The sequence below is a fragment of the Patagioenas fasciata genome, chromosome 11, assembly GCF_037038585.1.
Source record: "Patagioenas fasciata isolate bPatFas1 chromosome 11, bPatFas1.hap1, whole genome shotgun sequence".
Classification (NCBI taxonomy): domain Eukaryota; kingdom Metazoa; phylum Chordata; class Aves; order Columbiformes; family Columbidae; genus Patagioenas; species Patagioenas fasciata.
In genome coordinates, this window is record NC_092530.1 from 19,535,853 (window position 1) to 19,552,885 (window position 17,033).

The 17,033-nt window shown below is 42.8% G+C and overlaps 1 protein-coding gene across 2 annotated transcripts in view; it reads left to right on the forward strand.

The window, feature by feature from the left end:
- The first annotated feature begins 3,185 nt into the window (after nucleotides 1-3,185).
- Nucleotides 3,186-17,033, forward strand: part of HTR2C (5-hydroxytryptamine receptor 2C) — a 219,405-nt gene continuing 205,557 nt past the window's right edge. For both annotated transcript variants that reach the window (XM_065846957.2, XM_065846959.2), the window contains exon 1: nucleotides 3,186-3,987. The gene's annotated coding sequence lies outside the window, so the exon portion shown is untranslated. The remainder of the gene's footprint in view (nucleotides 3,988-17,033) is intronic.

A 17,033-nucleotide genomic window follows, 5' to 3' on the forward strand; every position in this document is an offset into this window, starting at 1 on the left:
GTAAGTGGTCAGTAGCTTGTTACTGGTGGGGTCGATGAAAAAAGCTGGAGTGATTGGTGGTATTTCATGTTTGGGAGCTGCTCTTTTAGGCAGCCTGGAGAAGAGTAAGTGCAGGGAATCCAGGGGGTGAAAGGCTTGGTGTATCCCAAAGTCTCCTTAATTGCACATCACTTGAAGGATGCACTGGCAATAGATGTGCGAAACATTGACTTGTTACAGACCAATTATGATCATGTGTAACCTGGTAACAGAAGATTCCCTAAAAAATGGACAAACTGTTTCTCAGAGGATGGATTAGCCTTCATGTGCTATATGAGTATAGCAGAACAGGTTAGATGTTGAATTTCAGGGGAAAGGCAGGTTAATTTTCTAACATGAAGAAGACTGAGGTCAATATTCCAGGATTTCTGAGCAAAGGTAGCCGCAGTATTTTGCAGGACTCATATAAGCAAGTTATTTGGCACAGCCTTGTTCTACCAGGACTCCACCTGTTTCCCGCCTCTGCCTTCCCCCCCCCTGCCGCCTTCCTTCCCTGAAGTAGCCTTTTAAAAACTGTGTTGTTATTTCTTATACAGTCCCAGCATGTTGGATGCTCTCGAATGCGCCTGCTGTCTCATGGATAGTTGCTTGTTTTACATGCTAGGTATGTCCTTCAACATGGACAAATCCACAACCTGAGAGATTTGAGTTTCAAAACATTTTACAGTTTGCACCTTTATTCCTTGTGTGTAAGGTAGGAATACAATTTAAAATAAGTTTCTAGAAGTTTTGAATAGTTGCAGTTAGGTTTTTGACTTCCAAGATTCTCTTTTCTTAAAATCACTGTAATAGTGGCTGTGCTTCTTTAGGTTTACATGTATTTATTATACCTTTAAAGCCTCTGAGAAGGGTTGTTTTACAGTGTTTTTCTTTTCGTGACGATCTCTGTACTCTAACTGGAATACGTATTTCTGGTGGAACAGTTTAGTACAATTGCAATGTGAATTTTAGGTCTTGTTTTTAGACATCTTTAATGGTTCAGTTTTCAATAGTACAACACTTCATGGCATTATGTCTTATACTCTAATTCTTTTTTTTTTTTTTTTTTTTTTAAAGTTTCATGTTGTCCTGAATCAGAGGTAATATACTTACAGCAGCTAAGTGTGGTCCACTTCTGCCCTCACAGATGTTCATGATTCTCAGTGGCGGATCTGGTAGCTGGCAGTAAAATGTGACCCATCTGGCCTGGGGTTTTTCACACCAAACCTCTTTGTTGCATACAGTGGAATAACTCAAATCAGCATTTGATCTTATGGATTTAATAGACAGTCCTTTCCACTGAATTTAGTTTTGATTGGTCAGGTCTTGCACTTAAAAAAACCATATATACCTGTACATAGAATATTTCTATTCAGTATGTTGCAGGGGACTGCTCCATTTCAGGACAGGTATTTGTAATCATGTGACGGTAGTTGCTGTGTTGTGTTTGCATGCTAACCAGATGAGTTCATGAAGCATTATACTTGAGAAATACTCAGCTACGCTCTGTAGAACAAATTTGATCTTTGATACTCAGGGGAAAAAATTCAGGAATATAAAGACTTAAGGGTCTCTGCTAGCATTTTGATTACTACTTATACATGTTTTTTTAGGTCTGGTGTCAAAAAGGCTTTCTTTAAGACATGTGATGCTTAATAAAGACAAATTTGAACTAATTCACTGGGGTGGTTCTACACAAAGCTGCGTGGCCCGGAAGCAGTGAGATTTGCACTGCACACTCAGGTGATCATGTTTTAATAGCCCCTCTGTACTAGCACTACAGGAAACAGGCGTTTATCATGCATGTTTGCATTAATGGTAACTCTTCACTGATTCTGTGTTCACATTAAAAAGCCTGTACCTTTTCTTTCAGGCTATTTTTCAGAGAAGCCTGAAGTTAAACTATGCTTAACTTACTGCTTTTTCACCATAATAATTTGTTTTGTCACTGTGTGCTCAGGCTAAAACGCCTATACTGCTAATAGCTTTCCTCATGGTGATGGAGACAGGTATTGGTCAGGCTGATTTGGTGCCTCCAGAGGCCTTGGAGAATCAAAGGTGTTAACATGACAATGTGTGATGTATAGCAGTTTAACAAGGTCCAGGGGTTCACATGACTCCATACTGCTCAGAAAAGCGTGTCATGTATGGCAAAAACTACTCCTGAGAGAAAAGTAGAGATTTCTAATAGGGTTAATCTGTAGGGCATCTGGAGGATGTTTCAGATGCTAGCTGTTTGGCGGGCAGAGGAGGGAAAAGCTTGATGAGTTCTTGTTGAATCTGAGCTGTGACATACTGAAGTATAAACCAAAGTATCCCAAGGCACATAGAAGGGGCTATCGGGTTAAACAAAGAGCGAACATGTGGCTTTTCGCTGGTGCACAGCCCACTGGCTGCAGCCCTGTGGCAAGAGGGAGGTGCTCCAGCATCTGGTGCCACAGCCAGCCTGAGACCTGCTGAACTCATCACAGCTTTAGCACGTGTGGCACATCGAATTTCCATGTCTCACAGCTCCTGGATTTCAGTGTCTCTCCTGCCTCTGAGAAGAGTTGCAGGAGGGATGTCCTTTCAGGGTAACATCAGGGTACAAAACTGCACCTGCTGCTGTTGTAATCCTGGACAGTGTCTCTGGCAGGAGCAGTGTCACTAACCTGGTTCTCTTGCCAAGCCCACCATGCCCCTGAGGTGTGCCAGACACTCCTCGCCTGCTGGAGAGGATGGCTGTTGCTGTGAGTGGGATGTGGTGTGGCAGTGGCCAGGCTGCCCCACATCTGGCTGGGGTGCTGGCAGAGGGGCCAGTGATGGGTGTAAGCATTTAGTCTGGGTGTCAGGGACTTGATTTGGCTCCTGGGACAGTGGTGGAGATGCGGGAGGCCTCACTCCCTGACTCTGATGTGGGGGTTCCCCCACTATCTGCCCCCTCCCTTTCTGCCTCCCGGGGTGCTCTCCTCCCCCTGACCTGGACAGGGCTCCTGCCTGGGCTTCTCGGTTGCCTGCAGATGGGTGAGATGCTGGGACTGGATTTGTGGGCATTTGCATCTCCAACAGGCACATGTGAGCAATGTGCCTTTAAGACTAGCAGGAGAGCAATAGTATCTCCCTCCCTCCTGTTAATTGTAGCATGTTTTTCAGCCATGCTTTCCAGTCACATTCGCAGCCTGTGAGAAGGAGCAGCGCTGAAGCTTGCCGGCTGAGCGCTGTCCTGACAGCTCGTGCTCACCCACGGAGTGGGCACCTGCAGGTGATGGGCAGTACCTGGGGCTGGAGCGCTTTGTGCCAGAAGCAGGAGCCCCGTATGCCTGAGTTTTGGTGACACTGCTGGGTGCTCACCACATCACTTGTGCCCCTTGCCTCCTCACCTGCGTGGTCCTGGCCTCCACCTGCAGGTCCAGCGCGGTGGCCACCCCAACGAGCCCTCTCAGGGGCTCCTGCATGAGCTATGAGCAACGCATTGCCAGTGCTTGGGGACCTGCAGCGGGTGATGCAGAGGGAGCTGCGTGGTGTCTGGCCAGGGATGCTGTAGCTGCTGTGGGAACGCCCGGATCCCTGAGCACGAAGTGACTGCAACTAACTCAAGGTTGGGACTACTTCTCAGAGGATGCCCTGTGTGTCTCCAGTCACTCCTCTCTGGCCTCACTGCAGATTATTTGGAGTTGTTTGCTCGCCGCTGCTGAGGGGGCACAGAGACATAGGCCTCCAGAGGGTTAAGAGCATCTGCCTTTACGCCAAGTGTTTGAGCAGGAAATAATCTGCAGAGATACATGTGCAGCAATTCAACTGCTGTTGCTTTACCAGGCTGCTGCTGCTGCAGTTCGGTGTGTGAGAGGAGCCGCGCTGCTCACAGAGGATGCTTTCTTGGTGTGTCCGAAGCACCGGGCATGGCAGCGGGGCCCCGGCTGTCTGAGCTGGGGTAAATGTCTTCATCCAAGAGGAATTATGTTGACTGGCTGGCTCTGTCAGCTCACTGAGGTAGGTGTTGCTGCCTATGCAATATGCTGTGATCTTTGTTGGGGGGGAACCGTCTTCTCCTCAGCCTGGGCTATAAAAAAAAAAGAAAAATCTTTCAATGGGAATGGGCTTTAATTTGCAGCCTAATGCTGGACAGCAATATGTGTGTGTGGTTCTTGTGTATGCAGCAGGGAGGAGAGAGCAAAGGATACCTTAGTGATACCTGGCAATAAAGTTGTCACAGTTAATTGGAACAAACTTGCTTTGGTCTCTGTGGAACGCACCTGGGAGCTTTTGCTTCTTCCTGGCAGGTGACCTTTGAAGGGGTTGGTTGCAGTATGCTGGTTTATGCTTTGGTTCAGAAACAGGGACACAGTGCACTCTACAGGTCCCTTCATTCTGCTCCCGTGGACGTGGGTAGAACAGAGGACACCCACATGGAGAGAGAAAATGCTGCTGGCAGGGAGGTGGTGTTTGTTAGAGGAGTGAAATTGCACTAAAAGGAAGAAAAGAGGTGCTCTTCCCTGAGGAAGGGGGGATTTTAAACTACTGAGGGTTGATCTTGGCATTTGGAAGTGTAGAAGGAAATTTGTTTTAAAAGCAGGCAGTGTGTGAATCTAGTTTTTGTGTTTTGCTTTCCCAGCTCTGTGGAGAGGAGTTTTGTACATCTCTGCTAACTGCTTTACCACCTGCAACCTTCTCTTGGGGATTTTTTGCACCAATACCTGAGAGAGGAAAAACTGCCATCAAATTTTCTTAGGTTTGTTTAGTAAGGTGCCTTCTTGGGAAATCCCTAAGAAAATCTGGGAGCAGTAGCAGCTCCTGCTGTTCCTTTCTCACTGGTGGGGCTTGTGTTTGCCATTTGTCTTGAGATCTCCAGTGGGAGCTTTACCCTGCAAAGATTAAGCTGAAAGGGAAGTTTTCAAACAATTTCTCCTGAAAAAGCAGGGTGTTGGGCATTGGATTCCTATTTGATTTGGTTCTTCTGGCTGACCTGTATGTGTATGTTTGTATGTTGGCTCCAGAGTACATGAACACAGACCATGCTGAGGGAACCTGGCTGTGCAGAATAGGCAGGTGCTGCCTGAATTATATGACTCAATCACACGGAGAGAGGTTTGTGCACGTTTCTGGCATTGCAGATCTATTGAGATAGCACAGCCAACAGTGCCATTGCTGGGTAACAGTTTCAGAAATGTTTCTGTGGCATCCTGGCACAACAAATATACACAAATAACTACACTCTTCAGAGAAAAGAGCAGGACTGTCATCTGCACTGCAAATCTTTTTAATCACTTTTGTTTTCTTTAGTCAGGGATTCCTGACTGCAATGTGTTGCTGCCTGAGCAGTTTGTCAGAACAGTTATTATTGCCTCAACTTCCCTAGGGCTGCTGTGCTATGCTTGACTCAGTGCTGTTGCATAGGGAAAAGTGGAGAAAAATCCACCCCCCCCACCCCGCCTTTCTTTTTTCCCCAAGAACAGGACGCTTATGCATTCTCCTTTGGAATCCTGTACAGAATACCTCTGCTGCTCTGCAAGACCTCTGTGTTAAAGGTGGAGAAGCAAATGTGGGTCTGGTGGATTTGCTGCCGTGTGTGAATCAAGAAGCCACGAGCTTTGCTGGGGATGGAGGCTGTGGTGGTGCTTGGGGAGCAGCTGCTCCTTTCCGTCCTGAGAGAGGGGATCCCTTCTCATTCACACACTGGGTAGAGCTGGGCAGCAGTGCTCCGTAGCAACCTTGTTTCTCTCACAAAGGAGAAAAGTCTCCTGGCTTCACCTAGAGAGGTGAAAACACAAATGTAGGAACACCCAGCGGAGTCTTCACTGGTGTGATATTGGTGTAAGGTCATCTGAATGACTTCTGTCTTGAAGAGCACTTGCAAAAGGTGGTGAATATTAAATAACGTAATTGCCTTTGCAGGAAACACTGGAAAAATTATACACTAGTCATCCCATTTACTGCTATTTGCACACAGACAGAATGGTGATGAGAACTGGCTGAATTAAAGTAAAATGCTTCTCACAAACATTATTTCAAAAATAATTTGATGCTTGTCGGCCAACAACTGTTTCAGTGATCTTTGTGCCCCTATTTCAGCAAGTGTATTTTTCAAAAAGTGCTTTTGTGAAAACAGCAAAACATTGGAGCATATTCACATGTGTTGTGGTCTGAAGGAACGGAGGGCAATACATACCTTACAGTTGTACTCCCATCTGCTCAGGAGATTGAAGGAGTACATTTGAACTACCAATTATTTCTAAGCAGACTTTCTGGTCAGTAATAAAGTTTTGCATTAAACTCTGATTATGTGGAAGTTGAGAGCTATTTGCTAGAGTTAATAATGGTAATTTTAAAAATTGTGATTTATTAAATGGAGGCTGGTCAGCATTGTGTGTCACATGCAGTGCAGTGATACCTTCCTCTGCCTGACAGTCACACAACTATCCACCTCATGGGGCAAGGACAGGGTGCTGCTTGGTGTGCCCTGTGGGTGCTCTGTGGTGACATGAGGTGAAGCTGGAAGTTCATCTGGGCCCAGTGGTGTCGTGGCAGCAGCCACACTGGGATCCCTGCAGGGTTTGCCTTTTTGGAGACAAACGCCTGGCTGCATCCATCAGGTTCTGTACCTGGTGAGCCACGTGGGACAGCTGGCCAGTTGTGTGCTGCTCGGCCGTCTCAGGTGGTGCAGGGAACGGCTAACAGATGAGTACAAAGGGAATAAATTGAATCTCCAAGAACTATTTGCTGTTCAGGGAGTGATTTCCCTGGCTTCTGTGGGAAGGTAAACAAAGTTCGGTCACAAGGTACCTGCGGTCTTTCAGTGACTGTTGCATTTTTATGCTTTGGATGCTGCTTGTAAACCAGCTACAGGTGATCAAAGCCTGTGGTCCAGAAACTGTTGAATCAAAGGTAAAACTGTTGCCTTTTTCATAGTGCCTGGAGTATCTTTAGGAGACTGTGAAACTGCATTTGAAAATTATCTGGCTTTGTACCACTTATAAAATGCATTCACAGTAGGTGGTGGCATCAGCCTCCTCTTAGTGAATGCAGATATTTATATTATGCAGAAGGTTTTCTCACTTTGCTGCATTCAGATGATGACTGGTGATACCACTCTTATTAGATAAAAACTTGAGTTTGACTTTAGGGGTGAATTCAAAGAGAAATTTCTGTTAAATATATATAGCAGCAAATAGAACAAAGCTGCTTAAAGATTACTTTAGTGATGAATCATTATACGGCTCTCACCAGTCTGAAAAGCAATGAAAGTCAAAATGGAGTGCTAGGATTTAGTTGTTTAGAAAATGCATAGAAAGGGACCTCTATTGTAGAGGGGGTTTTACAACACATCAAAGTGAAAATGTTTTAGGTGCAAAAGTATCAAATGACTTTCCAGCCCAAATAGGCAGCTGCTACCTATTGTTTATTGTTCCAGAAGGTTAATTTCTTTGGTTGTTAGTCACTCTTAATATATATTTTTTTAAACTCTCACTGATTTCTCCCCCCTCAACACGCCCTGTTTCAGAGCAGATGCTGTCATAATACTTTTTCTTTTGAATGCTATAACTTTTATTACTAATCCTAATTAAACACTAACTTTTGAGAATCAGATTAATTAGAACCATCAGCTCAATGCAAATGCTGTAATCATCAGAGATCATAAAATGTTCAAGGGAGTGTAATTTTACTACAAAGCTTTAGTGGCATGTGTCCAAGGATCTCTCTACCTTTGTTCAGTTGTCATGGATTGTAATGTGTGCACTTCTGCGTAATGCAGCATGAATAGAAATGACATGTTCCTCAGCTGTTGAATTGCACATTCTATCCATAAGTCAACAAATATTAGAGAAATGACATCACCTCTCCCATCACTGAAATACTCTTTCCTTGCTATAAATATTGTATGAATTTTATGGTTTCTGCACAATAGATAAGGAGACAGATTGAGCTGGAAAGTTGTTGCACACCAGAACTGCACTTTATTTGTGAGCTAGATAGTACAGGACACAATACAGGTAGGCCCACTGTCACCCGAAATGTTTCTACCCTCAATTCACAGTCTGTGAACCCAGATAGGACAGAAGCTACTTCAACTGGTTTGGTCTCCAGCCAGGACACATGTTGATCATCAGTCGCTTCAGTATCCTGGGCAGCGAGACAGATACTGTGAGATTCTGGTAACCTGGTTCCTTTTAGACCAATATTTAGTATTTTGATATTTTTGGCATTGGGGGCGCCATTACCCCTACTCATTTTAGGAATAAAGTGAGATGAATTGCAAGCTAGAAATGCCCAGTCATGCAGATGGAGCCTATGCAACTGGCTTGAGGGGGATGGTTGCAGACCTAGATGAGATGGACCCCTCCAAGAAACAGCAACTGGTTTCAGCCCTCATCCAGCAAACTGCGCAGCTCTGCCTGGGCTGCTCCAGGCTCCTTTGAGGGGTTTGGTGGAAATGAGACGGTGCGATGGAGCATCTGAGCCTGCGGGTTTCACTCTGCCTTTATGGAACTTGAGTCCCTTTGTCAACCTGTATTATTGAGTGTGGCTGTGAAGTATGTGTTGCTGTTTGCATCCAATAGAAGATATCCCTTAAGCTTTTGCTCACTGGGACCTCGAGTTGCTACTTGATTGTAAATACAGTCTCTTTGATCAGTACTACAAGTCATGCTTCCCCCACTCCCTATTAAAATAGCAATAAAATCTCTGAGATTTGTTCTTCCAGGCTTTATGGTGAAACTGAAGTGGGAAAGTCTGTGTCAGTTTGGAAACTACTGTGCATGATGGGTGCTTGTGTCAGCGAGCTTTGCACATCTCCTGCCCACTTCTCTACCACCTTGGTTGTATGCAGGGAGCTACTATTGCAGACAGAAGACTGGTAGCATGAGATTTGTCCCATAAAACATTTCATGTTTGAGATTTGTCCCATAAACCATTTCATATTTGAGATTTACCCAGCAGGCTTGTTTCAGCCAAAATGTGGAATCTGGGAGTAAGTTTTCCTGCCAAGAGTTGCAGCATTTGACCACGAATGCCTTGCTCTATTCTTTGTCAGCATATGCAACATTCAGCAGGCTCTGGGCAGACATGTATGATTTTATAGCAGCTATTACTTGAAAAGAGAAAAAAATAAAAAAAAGGTTGCAGGAGCATATTAATTATCCACAGTTTAATGTACATAGTGGTTTACAAACAGTTATTGTGGACTTAGCTATCTGAAAGACTGTAATTTTAATGGTTCTGATGGGGACTATTGTAGGTCTACTTGAAACTCCTACAGTTATGGTTTAATTTTAAAATGGGCTCTATTTGGAAGTGCCTGTATTTTTAGATTTTATGGTATGCAGTATTATGTACTTGGGTTATGACAATAAAATCATAGTTGAATGCAGGAATTAAGTGAATGTATACATACCAAAGAAGTCTCTTGCCTTGTTAACTTACCTATTTTTAAATGTTAATTGTCACCTTCTCTGTTGTCTAAAATTGTGTGTAAATATAAAACCTCATGTAAACCTGAGCATGGTGGTGTGGAAATAGCAAATACTATCTAGCAATCCTTGGTTCTGTAAGACATACGTAATTGTTAGGAACATGTTGTTTGACCTCCTGGTAACACAGACTATAGAACATTTCATTCAGCAATTTCTCCTTGCCTTTCAGAAGCATATTCAAACTTATTTAATGTGTGCAGGTAAACTGGGGCACAAAGGTGTCCTGAGGGTAGTTGTTTTGGTGAGTAATTATTTCTGATGTTTTTTTAGAAAAATTGAATCTAAATTTATTCCTTGTTCCATACACAGAATCTTTTTCCTTTGTCTAACTAATTAAAGACCCTGCTAGTAATGGAAATGATTTCCCATGGTGTGGACAAATCTATGTTCAGCCTTCTTTTTGCTAAAGTGATAATATAATTTAAACTGTTTGCACACAATCTGTTTTCAGGCCCTCAAATCCTGTGCATTTCTCTCCCAGTTTTTCAGCATCTTTTTGAGCTGTGGACATCAGAAGTGGTTATTCAGGGACAGCAGAACACCACATTCTACTAATATTCTCACTAATACCGTACTCAGAAACAACATCACCTTTCTAACCTTGGACAAAATTGCCTCTCTTCAAACATCCAAGAGTGTCATTAGATTGTGTAGCTCCAGCATGACCCTTGGATCTCCTGTTCCCTTTATCTACCGTGACTCCCATGTATGTTTTTAAGTCTCTGATTTCCAACACAGAGTTCACCCTTCTGTAAGCGGGGTAGATAGTTCATCATTGTATTCTTGGATTCTAGACAAGCAGAGTTGTTTTCCTGTGTTACAGTGTCTGATCTTTGACAGGGCTGGGCATAGGAAGGGGACTGAGTTAGTTGGCTCTAGTCATCTGAGTTTGGCAGTATTTATCACTTAAGCCAGTTCCGAGTTGCATTGGGCTGAGAAAATTGTCTCTGAAGGCCCACTTAAAAGCATTTCCATTCACTGATGGTTCCTCATTAAAATTATATCTTGTTGATTATCAGTGATTTTTTAAGTGTTCTGTAGTAATTTCTTGTAATGATTTTCTTACAGTCAGTATGTCCTGTGTCACTGAGCTGTTGGCAAAAAACAAGCCAGCAATGATGGTACAGCTGGTACTTTTTTTTCCCCCAAACCTGCTTTATTAAGTGTATTAAACATAATTTCAGGATTATCAAAGAGGGCCGATTGAGGTTCCCATCACATTCAGATACAAGGTTCCCTGCAGTTGCAGCTGTTTCCTTAGCCTTCTGTTTCCCCATGGCCATTGGCTGATGTTTTCTGGGAGAGACTGAACAGATTTCTGTTGCTGTTGAGGTATTCATTAAATCACCCATGACAAAGATAAAGCAAACTACAGATCTGGTGTCTGAGCACTCTTCTGTTTCTCCATGTTTTTGGTCTGTTTTTTGGGTTCCCTGCTGTTGTTTAATTTAATTACTTTATTTTCAGTCCTTAGGAGTTGAGTGCTCTAGCAATTGCTCTGTGATGTTGATCTGGGGCTTGTGTCCAGGCTGGATAACCATACTGATCATTATGATTACTGGAGTAATATATCCCCTTGTGATCCATCAAAAACTCTCAGTTCGGCTCCTCACCTTGCACTGCTGGCATCCAGGTCTTTTCCTTAGCTTGATCATCTTTTGCCATTGCTCCCCTCCTTGAGGTACTTCCGTTCCAGCAGGAATATGGAGCAAAACCTTTCTTCCCCTGATTGCTGTGGTGTTGCTTTCTATTTCCTATCCCCTCAGTGCTCACCCTGGTATTTCTTATTTTTCTTATTTATTTAGCACCCCTCATCCTTATCTCTGGGATTCTATGATTCCACCTTGATTTTCTTTTTTTTTTTTCTCTCTCTTTTTGCCTTTTTTCACAGTTTTTTCTTCAGTGATCCATTTGTTTCCTTGACATGACAATTACTGACAGCCTGGTATCCTGTCTCCAACACTGGCAAATAGCAGATGCTTAGAGAATAGTATAAGAAACAGGGTGAGAATATAATAATTCTAATATATCCTGCCAGCAGCAATCAGTATCACGTATGCCTGACTGTTGTGAATGTGTTTGAGCATAGCCCAGTGGGGGATATAGTGCCTAAAACCATGTGGGTAAGGAAAGGATAATTTTACAAGATGGCAAATTTTCTTGCATAACCTTCTCTCTCGAAAGGTGCTGCTCTCTCCTTGCCTGGCCTGGCTTTGCTTAGCACAGAAAGCCATGGTAGTGCTCTGCTTGTGTCTGAGCCAGGCCTGGGGCTCATCTGCAGGGCTCCTTGCACCTGATCGAGTTCCTTGTGTTTCTGTCCCTTGGAGGCTCCTTGAGGGGATGACTGCAGTGTGGCAAGAGGGAGAAGTCCTTGTGTTATGAGCCCTTATACGACCACGCTGCCTGACAGATTCCTCCAGCTTTCAAGCTCTGGCTAGCTGTAACACAAGCTGACACAGCTGGAAGTGTGATGTTGCAAAAAATTTTGTGAAAATCATGACCAAATAGCAGAGGGAGAGACCGAAAACAGTATCCCTTGCCTCCAGGTATCTGTCCTGCTTGCCCCATGGCTGGGCAGCCCGGGACCACTACCAGCATGCACTCAACGGCCAGGGGACTGGCAGCATGGGCTGGCCCCAAGCTGCTTTTCTCCATCAGTGATTTGGAGATGCAGGGCTTCATGCACAGCACATGGGAGGCAGTGAGGGTTACCAGGATGTGGACTGTGTTATGGTGTGACATCGAGGTGCATTATGGCAGGCAAGGCTCTAGGAGGGTGTATGTGAGGGGTTTGGGTAGATTTTTACTCTCTGCATCTTCATGGTTGCTTTGGGGTTCATTCTTTATTTCTGGATTATCTGTTTTCTGAAAACTTCTCCAGTATTCCTTTAAAACTGAAACAAGGTCTGAACTGTGTGAAGCAAGTAGAAAAATACATTTGAATTTTTTAAAATGCTAGGTTTGAAGTTGCATTTTAAAATATCCCTATTAGCAAGTAGAATATATTACCTTGAGCACTGAGCAGCTAAATCAGAGGAGTAATGCTGCAGGCATTAGACCTTGAATTACTAGTTCTTCAGTTGTGAGCTTCCTCTTTTACCATTACTACTCTAACAGCTAATACACACCGTAGTTTGATTTATGCTCTGCTTTACTGATAGAATCATTTTATTTCAGAGTAATATTTTCTTCATGTGATATGTTTTATTTTGTGGTTGTTGCTTTGTTCATTGCCATCTGCAAAACTTCCAGAGAAGTCCTTGGAAATTCCATAAACATATAAAATACCAGTGGGAAGACAGAGACATTTTGTTGATGTGACTGGTCTTCACTGCTTGACCTTACCAGCAAGGATAAGAGTTCTTCTGTTCATATAGGTGAGTCCATAAGTCCCTACAGCTCTAGCCACTCCAATGCAGGGCACAGGATTGTTGAATAAGATTGGACATTATTCTTCCTGTCTGTTTTTTCTCCCGTAAGTAGAGAAGTGCTGAGGACGAGCTATGCCAAGTGATCACAGTAGTGGCTTTAGGGGATGTTCAGGAGAACAGGGTGAAGCACACAGTGCACCTTTCCCAGATGGAGGTTTCCAAATTTGTGCAAAGTTGTGTGTGCCAGAGCCTCGAGTGTGTGCGTATGTAAATTAGCTTGTGATAAATTCAGGGCAGAAAGGCACATAATTCCTTTGATGCCAAAGGAAACTGCATCTAGAGACTGAGGGTAGAAATATGCTTACCGATATATGTTTTAGTTCTGTATAAATCATTCGCAAGTGTAACACACTCTATTCGTTTAGCTAGTGGCAGTGTTATTTAGGGGTGATATGAAACAGTCACAAAGTAATAAGGACTGCCTGGGAAGAAAATATGTGCTAAAGCTCTTAGGTGCAATGCTAATTTCAGTAAAATATATGGTCTATTGCAGCTGTAGAGTATTTCTCTTAGAAGTCTTAATAATAGTCAAGCCTTGGATGCTTAAATGTTGGTTTTCCTCAAAATGAAGATGCCATGATTATTTAAGAACACTTAGACTCATATTTAGGTTGCACTGATTCATTCTGTTCTTAAAATAATATTTTATGGGCATCTTAGCAGTAGGAACACCTGTACTTATATAATGTATGTAAATGCAGTCCTGCAGCATACACCCCTAACCACAACAGAGAGCACAGGGAGCCAACTGCTCATCATGCTGCCAAACCAGACCATGTTTCAAGCCAGGCTGATGAGGGCACGTTGAGCTGATATTACTTTAATGATTGTTAATGCTGATACCGTGCACAGAAAAGCACGTAACACTTCCTAAAAGATGAATAAATGTTGTTAAGAGAAATCTAACTTTATGTTAAACCAAATCATAAATATGCCAAAGGGTAATAGAAAGCCATTCTACCTGGGGGGAGGGTTTATTGCCCCTGCTTTTTATTTCTCTAAAGGTTATTCTCTGTGTGGACACTATACTATAAAATCCTTTGCTGAAGTGATAAACTTGTGTTACTTGCAAACAAAGTTTGGCTAGACTGGAGTTACTGCTGCCATCTTGCAGTGCAGTTGCTTTCTAGTCACGGTGCAAATATTAGAACAAACAAGTCTTACTAACTTTAAGTACACCTTTATACATATATTAAAATATAAGTGTACATTTTTAAATGTTTTAAGTATTGGGATGTGTATTAGAGCATAGTCACGATAAAAGTTTGCTATAATGACGGTGTCAGCCCATGGGAGTGCTGGATGAGGTCCCCTGTTCAGCCTGAGAAGTGGTATTTTTTCCAAGGTGAGATGAAATATTTTAGTCTGTGGTGAGTCCTGAAAGTAATAGATGCTATTAACTGGAGATTTAAACTTTGTCCCTGGCTGCTGCTGGCTGTAGATGATATGATAGTTCTCTTTTTATTTCTCCAACTTGTGTTGTATGGTTTGTGCTGATTTAGTCCATCAAAGTAGGTTGGAGAAGCCTGGCTCAACTTGGGCTTTCAAATGATTTTCTGAAGAGTTGCAGGGGATAAGGTATGGTTTTCCCCTGGCTCTTTCAGCCGTGGCAAGGAAAATACTGCATCTTCCTGCAGCACCTCAGTGAGACCCCCTGTGTGCTGGGAAAGAGCAAATGGGGACACTGTGACAATGATGCTAATTTGGGAGAAGAGGTACCCAGGAGGGCAAGTTTCCTCCTCCCTGCTGAAGCAGGAAGATCCATGTGCTCACAGGGAATTCTGTCTGTTGCTTTTTGGGCTGCTTGGGCTCACGTGACTAATTTTCTCTCTCTCCCCACTTCACAGAGAATGCAGTTTAAAAGGTCACAGGTTGGTTGGTTGGTTGGTTGGTTGGTTGGTTGGTTGGTTTGTTGGTTTGTTTGTTTTTCTCCTGCCACATAAACTCTCCATTAAGTGCATGTGATGAGGTGCGTGTGGCAGGGTGAGAGGAAGTTCTGCCATTGTCCCAGGCCATGAGAAGAAGCTTGGGCATGGATAAGCAGACTGAGGAGGATTCCTATTGTTTCATAACTGTAATCACACAATTTGGACTTCCTTTTTTAACCTGACATTTTTAAGTCTATCCGAACTCCAGGGTATTGTTTCTACAGTAGAAGCTTAGCATGACTGCTCTTCCAGAGGGTACAAAGACTTTAACTCTCTGATTTTTTTTTTTTTCAGTTTTGAAATATGTCTCTTTAATGCTTACAGGTATTTTCATATTTTTGATATCACTGCTTTTACAGTATATTAGGCAAGTTCATACTTCACTGATGAATGCAAAGTTGAGCACATTGACATCTAACTTGTGTAGTGACTTGCAGAGCAGCGTAAACTGTCTGCACTAGTCTCTCAGGGTGCTTATTGCTGTCCAAAGGTTCTCTTTTTAAGGCATTAGAAGCTTAGCTAGTGATGTAGCTTTAATGTTCTGTTTGTTATCTAGTTATTAGCTGTGGTTGAAGAAAGAACTAAATCCAGAATCCAAATGGAAGACTTTCAGTACATCTGTAACAATAAAAAGAAACAACCCCAGCCTCTGTTTACTCTCCAAATAGTGTTGCTGTATGACTGCATCACTGTTTTTGTGTATAGGCTGTGTCCTGGGCCACGGATTCTAGAAGATAATTTTGATCAGGAGATGATTATCAGCCACATCACTTTCCCAAGCAATGATGAATTCAGAACTCTCTAGAGAGTTTGCAAGTGGGTTTACGATGTTGTCTAAAATTGATGCAGAAGACTGCATCCCCCAGAGATTAGTAAAATCTCACTGGAAACACTTTGTGAATTATAATTGTAGAGCTGTATTCACCTCTGAGTTTTATTTGAGATTTCTGTGAGAAAACTGCACATTGAGATAGACAGAATTTTTTCTTTTGCTATGTGTTGCTCAGGGACTTTTTTTTTTGCTTCTGACTGATTGAGGAAAAATGAGAAAATACTTAAATCGAATACTAGATTTCGTAATAGTATGAAAAACATCCTAAGAGGTTGGATGTATGTTGTAATGGCAGCAGTTTCTTTGAAGACGGTAGTTGAGAGTTCAGGCTTGGAAATCTTGATATAATTTTCTGAGGTAGTTCAGTTAGTCAGGATGATAGCTTTAGCTTTTGGTTGGAGTAGGAATAGAAGAAAAGACAGTGACTTTTTGTTTTTCCTCCCCTTACACAAATGTAGATGCTGACTTCAGAAAAGAGGAAGACCCAAGGACAAATTGCTGCCTGAAGTTGTCGCTCCCATTTTTTATAACCATTGATGTACTGCTATATAGAAATCCAATGCAATGGCAGTGTTGGGATATATGTGATTCTGGAAATGCGTTAGGTTTTTAATGACTTCTGAGGATAAAGTACCTGTTTATTAACAGTTCTTTGGCTATCAGAAAAGCTTTTGAGAGTGCCCAGTGTTCACAGATTCTGTAATCTATTTCCTGGGGGTTGAGGCAGTTACTGCTCATGGCAGGGCTCTGCAAAGGGTTGACTATTTGGATGATACGGTTCATTTATGTGAAATCTCTGAGGTGTGTCATAGAATATAACATCTCCAGATTAAACATTTTCCCAAGTTAGTGACTTTTATGTGGATGGTGGCTGCAAGCAAGGAGGCAAGGATATTAAAAAGCAAAGTTGTGTGTGGATTTAGCACATAAAAGCTACATAATATTTATGTAGCAGCTGCATCCTGTTAAATGCATCTGAATATCATATGTGATATCACCCCTCCAAACACCGATCAGTGTTTCACTGCAACTGCAGTGGTTGAGGTGGACTGTGAGTCCCAAGCTACTGAAGGGTTCCTTAAATCAAGACATTGAGTCTTTCAGAAGAAATATTTTATTGCTCAGATTTACTGTGTGATTATTAACTGCATTGAATAAATGTGTGAAATCCTAGAAGCTGTGTGCAGTGTCTCACCCACAAAGATCCCTAGTAACTGTGAAAACTGTGTCGACAATCAGCGAGGGGTTATGTCCTCAGGAGCCACGGTCTCCTACACATTATGTGAAGAAGAGGAAGGGAAGAAAGGGGCTGACCCTCAGTGCAGGAACTTCTCAAGTTTGCAGCTGAATATGTGCCAGAGCTGAATCGAGAAATATC